This window comes from Tursiops truncatus, chromosome 21 (genome assembly GCF_011762595.2).
Source record: "Tursiops truncatus isolate mTurTru1 chromosome 21, mTurTru1.mat.Y, whole genome shotgun sequence".
NCBI lineage: Eukaryota > Metazoa > Chordata > Mammalia > Artiodactyla > Delphinidae > Tursiops > Tursiops truncatus.
Genome location: NC_047054.1, coordinates 23,123,221 through 23,129,220, shown reverse-complemented (window position 1 = coordinate 23,129,220; position 6,000 = coordinate 23,123,221).

Below are 6,000 nucleotides of genomic sequence, written 5' to 3'. Positions count from 1 at the left end.
TCCCAGAGGGGCTCTGCAATCTTCAAAGCAGCACCATAAACATGATTAGCTTTCAAGACTCCAGGGGAAAATTGCAATGGTGGAACCTCAGGCATTGTGATAAATGTATAGGAAAGACATAGGGGGACCAGGAGGTCTGCTCCGCACCTTCTAGGATTACAGCACCTCTGTGGAAGTGCAGCCTGTGGGTACCCACCCACGCCTCCCACAGAGCTTCCCTCCAGTGAAATAATAAGCCAAGGAGTTGGCTCTGACTCCCGCACTGTGAATTCTCTCTTCCTTTTCCTTTTTTCGGATCTACCATGAAACTTTGCCATGTGCCATAGAGTGTGGAGAAGGTTTTAAAAAAATGCTCTGTGTATGATTGCTAATGTTTGCCCAATTTAAATAAACCACTGTTCATTGTATTGTACATAATGATGAAACTCATTAACTGCAAAATGGCTTTACGCTCCCTGGTCTAAAATATAGAATATGCTCAATATTAAAAATTAAAATTGATCCATCAAAATCTAATGGCTAAATAGGGATATTAAAAAGTCAGAGGCGGGCTTCCCTGGTGGCGCTGTTGTTGAGAGTCCGCCTGCCGATGCAGGGGACACGAGTTCGTGCCCCGGTCCGGGAAGATCCCACATGCCGCGGAGCGGCTGCGCCCGTGAGCCATGGCCGCTGAGCCTGCGCGTCCGGAGCCTGTGCTCTGCAACGGGAGAGGCCCGCGTACCACAAAAAAAAAAAAAAAAAAAGTCAGAGGCATTATTTGAATCCATGTAAAATTGTCATTGGATTCATGAAAATCATTGGCAAATTTTGACACAGGACAGAGCCTGAGGTAAAAATAATATCTCATGCAGAGACTGAATCACAGATTTGTGATGTCCATTTAGTATAAGGGTTCATCTAATTATACCCTGGTCTCAGCTTGATGGAGTCATTAGCTCCATCCCACCTCTCAGCCAGCTCTCTCCCAGGGTCACCTGAGGTACACGCGCTAACCAGAACAGGGGGTGATCCCAACTGCAATCAGCCACGGGCTTCCCTGTGCCGGCATTGTCTTCAGTTCTTTGTAGTATTTTAATCATTTCAAAGTCTTTCTGGTTGGGTCTCTGCCTAACTAACTGAAGCTTCTGTTGCTATTTGTTATTAAAACTTGTTTCAATTTCCCTGCATTGGTGTACTGAGTCTTTACATAACTAAGCAATAAATAAAGCGCTGCATATTTAGTTTGGGTAGATTTATATGACTAATTTTTTATATTAGTTTAATACTAACTTCAAGACTTGGGGTTTTCTCCTCATTCTTCAGGGAGTTACAGTTGATGACCCATGAATTCTTGGTCATTTATCAGTCTTTTTAATCACACTGGTGCTCTCAAGATGTAACAGAAAGAAAATACCAACTTTGAAAATGGAAAAAGAAAATCTTTTATTTTACTCACTAATCCAAAAGAGGAATATGGATTTGGTCTTTTTGAACTATACTTTTTTGAAGTTTATTTTACAATTATAATGTAATACAATATATGCTCATTTTAGAATATATGAGAAATAGATAAAAGTGAAAAGAAATAACACATAGAATTCCACTGGCCAAAGATTATCTCATTTGAAATTTTTTGTTTATTTATTTAAAGTGATTTTTCTCTTCTGCACACAATTTTTCTGAACTATACTCATAACAGACATCCAATTTTGAATCTAGTTTTTTAAACTTAACATTGTAAAAAAGTATTTTCTTGGGGATTTCCCTGGTGGCGCAGTGACTGAGAGTCCGCTTGCCAATGCAGGGGACACGGGTTCGTGCCCCGGTCTGGGAAGATCCCACATGCCGCGGAGCGGCTGGGCCCGTGAGCCATGGCCGCTGAGCCTGTGCGTCCGGAGCCTGTGCTCCGCAACGGGAGAGGCCGCAGCAGTGAGAGGCCCGCGTACCGCAAAAAAAAAAAAAAAAAAAAAAAAAAAAAAAAAATTATATAAGTAATATTTTAAGAAATATAATATCCTGTTGAATAAATATATATAATAATTTGCATAAGCATTCAAAAACTGTTGGGCAGTTTAGCCTGTTTTCAAGTTTTTACCATTTTATAAACAATTCTTCAATTAACACCTTTGCATAGAAAACTTTCTCTCTGTATGCAGAATCTCATTTAGGATCCATTTCCAGAGGTAGAACTTTCTCGAAAATGAGTGTTCAATATTCTGGTGTATCTTATGAAATGGCTTTTTAAAAGGATTGTACTGATTTACATTGCCAGATTGCTGTTCAAACGTTTCTAATTCACTACATCTTCAAAAACATTGGTTATTACACAGGTTTAAATCCTCTCTAGGAATCTCAGTTGCTCATTGCCCTGGGCAGACTGGGTTCCAAGTGTTTTACAAGCCAAGCCAAGGTAAAGATTAGAACTTTCAGCTTTCAAATCAATCATTAAAAACATGAGAGTTCCTGACACATATTAGGCACTGGGAATTCAGATTTAAAAAGGAGACATTGCTGAGGAATTTGCGTCTTCTTCCCACAGTGAAGGGGCATTTCCCCACAATTGTAAATCCACACCTTCCGCATGTCCAAAAACTTACTGGGGACTTCCCTGGTGGTCCAGTGGTTAAGACTCCGCGCTCCCAATGCAGGGTGCATGGGTTCGATCCCTGTTCAGGGAACTAAGGTCCTCATGCCTCCTGGCGTGGACAAAAACAAAACAAAACAAAACCCCACAAAACTTACTGGACATTTCCACCTGGATATCCCGCTCCTTTCTTTTTATGTTTCTTCTCTTTTTTCCTGGTTAACTCCTACACATTTACAGACTTCAGCGGCCACATCCCTTCTATAGCGAAGTCTTCCCTGACGCCCTCCTTTGGGCCCACATAGCTCCCTCTACTTCCTTCCTTCAACTTACCATGAGTTATTATTATATATTGTGTGATCATTTGATTAGGATCTATTTCCCTTCTAGGCTCTCATGGGAGCCACGGGGCCATGTCTGTTTTCCCCACTCTTGTGTTCCCCGACAATTAGCACAGTCCCCAGTCCTCAGAGACAGCTGGTCAATATTTATTGAATAAGCGAAAGGCAAGCTCAACTTGAACTTCCTCTGTTAAGCCAGAAAGGCTCTCTCCCTCCTATGAAATGCTATGGCTCTTGAGTCCCCCATCGCTCACTCCGATGGCCTTTACGGTACGCTGCCTGGTAGTGTGGCTAATTGTACGTGTCTTGTCTCCCCAGCTAGATCGTGAATGCCTGTGGGCCAGAGATCAGAGCTTCCATGCAACTGCAACTCTCATAGTGCTTAGCCCAATTTCCAGCATTTGACATGTGCACAGTAACAATTTATTCAGAGAACTAATAAAGATGTTGGCTTTTCTTTTTCTGTCCCTAGCAATGTTGGTGGTGACGGGAGGAAGTTATAATTCCCTGATGTTTGGAAATACAATAGAGACCACATTTTATAGGTTACAGCTAGGAAAAGATATTAGGATGTCGTCCTTTTACTGCAAGAACATCTCTGCCAATTTGCTTGGCAAAGCAAAGACTTTTCTGTAAGCACAGCAACTGGTTCTAATTTTATGCAAGAAAGGGAAAATATAACCCCAAAGCTGTATCTCCACACAAAGGTGAGTTGTTTTTATTCATTCATTTGAGTTACATTATGTTTATTTGCTAATGATCATATACGTTCTCATCACAACTGTAACTATGTCAACCTTCAGCTTTTCACTCACCTTCCGTAGTGGAAGATGTTGGGCAAGGGTGTCAGAAATGTGGGATGAACAGGTCAGAACCAAGGGTGTGGACAAACACGAGGAGGACCAGATCTCTTTGGGGGACGCGTTGGCCAGGGCCTGCCTGCCGAGAAGTGCAGAGTCTCCACGCTGGGCCAAGCATTCACCCTGAGGCATGGTTTTCAGAGAAAGTGCTGTGTCAGAGGAAGATGCAAACCCAGCCCAAGGAGACCCGGACTGTGAGGGTGGGGGCGTGAGAAGGCTGCCTGGTGGAATGAAGAGAATAATGCAGGGAATGAGGTACAGAGAGGGTGAGGCCCTTGCTTTCAGTAAGACGAGTCCTTGAATTTGGGAGCATCCAGTGGACACCTCTTTCATTCAGACCCAGGTTGCAGGAGAGCCGGGGCAGTTCCTCAAGGGTCCCAGGGTAGACCATGAAGCGGGGGCAGGGGCCCTTCTGACACATCCCTGTGTTTGAGATGCTTACAATTTGATTCTTCGCAGATGGTCAAAACCACGACCGACTTTAAGGAAAGACACTAAATTACACGTGGGAAGGTACACGTCTGGATGCATACTCCGAAGCCCAAGATGCTGGGTGAACTATGACAAGAGAGTGTCAGAGCTCCTGGAGTTATACATTCAGGACCGGATCACTGGAGGAGGAGGTTAGAAAAAAAGTCGCGTTATCTATTTCCTCCTTACACATTAAACCTTCTGCCCTCACCTTCCAACTTGCTCTGTTTGCCCTCTGATGGTCTTCTGCCTGGATTCTACCTCCTTATAGGACCTTCACAACGGCGCTGCCTTTTGAGTGGGTGTTTTTATTCTCAGCCCTGTCTCTCTACTCACACTTAACTCCATAGTCTGTGTCCTGGAGCCGGGTCCTCCCCTCCCCAAGCCCATGTCAAACCAACTCCGATCTGGACGAGAAATGTGCACATTAATAGCCTGTTCGCCAATGATACTGAGTTGCATACTGTTCAAAGTGACTTAGACACATTCTCACCCGCTGGGAGCACATAAGCTAAAGCAAAATAGACGGACACAGAAGAGCCATAATAACTGACTACACACCAGAGGAAGAGGCAATGAAGAATTCATATTGTGAAAATCAAAGGGATCGTCACCATTCTCCCTTATCTACTGGAAGCCTCAAGCATCACCCCTATGTGGATGACTACTAAAACTCTGTCTCCAGGCTTACCGCCTTACTCAACTTCCAACTGGAAATCTGTAATTGTGTCTGGTACATCTCTGCTCAAATATCTCATTCTCCAAGATGGGAATTTCCCACCTTAATGCATCATTCTTTGTCCTTTCCCCAGTATTTCTCTTCTCAGCTGGTTTGTCTGTACCTATACCAACCACGGACATTCTGTTAGCATTTTACAGATTATAAAACCTGTCCTCAACTTGAATTTAGTAATTTCCCCAATTACCTAGGTTTGGAGCCTGAAACATCACATTAACTCCTGTTTCTCTTTCATCACATTTTCTATCCATGTCCTTAGTTCAATCTACAAATAGTGTGATTATCATAACTCTTTTTTTTCCCTTGAGAAAAAAGAATGATCTCTTTTTTTTTTTTTTTGCGGTACGTGGGCCTCTCACTGTTGTGGCCTCTCCCGTTGTGGAGCACAGGCTCCGGACACGCAGGCTCAGCAGCCATGGCTCACGGGCCCAGCCGCTCTGTGGCATGTGGGATCTTCCCGGACCGGGGCACGAACCCGTGTCCCCTGCATCGGCAGGCAGACTCCCAACCACTGCGCCACCAGGGAAGCCCCTCATTTATTTACACGGAGAGAGCCAAAGGGTTTTTGCAAATTGAGATATCTGCCATTGAGCTTAGGCAGTGCTGCAAATTTGAAACTAGGCCCCAGTGCAACGCAAGGCTTACTAACATAATGGACTATCAACGGGCTATTTGAAGCTGTTCTTGATTATTGATTTGATGCATATACAACATCCACATAGTAAAATACCACATGATTGTTTTAATAGAAAATTGTGTTTTACCCCAATGTTCATAGCAGCACTATTCACAATAGCCAAGACATAGAAACAATCTAAATGTCCATCAGCAGATGAATGGATAAAGAAGATGTGGTGCATATACACAATGGAATATTACTCATCCATAAAAATAAAGAATGAAATAATGCCACTTGGAGCAACATGGATGGAGCTAGAGATTATCATACTAAGTGAAGTAAGTCAGAAAGAGAAAGACAAATACCATATGATATCACTTATATATGGAATCTAAAAATATGACACA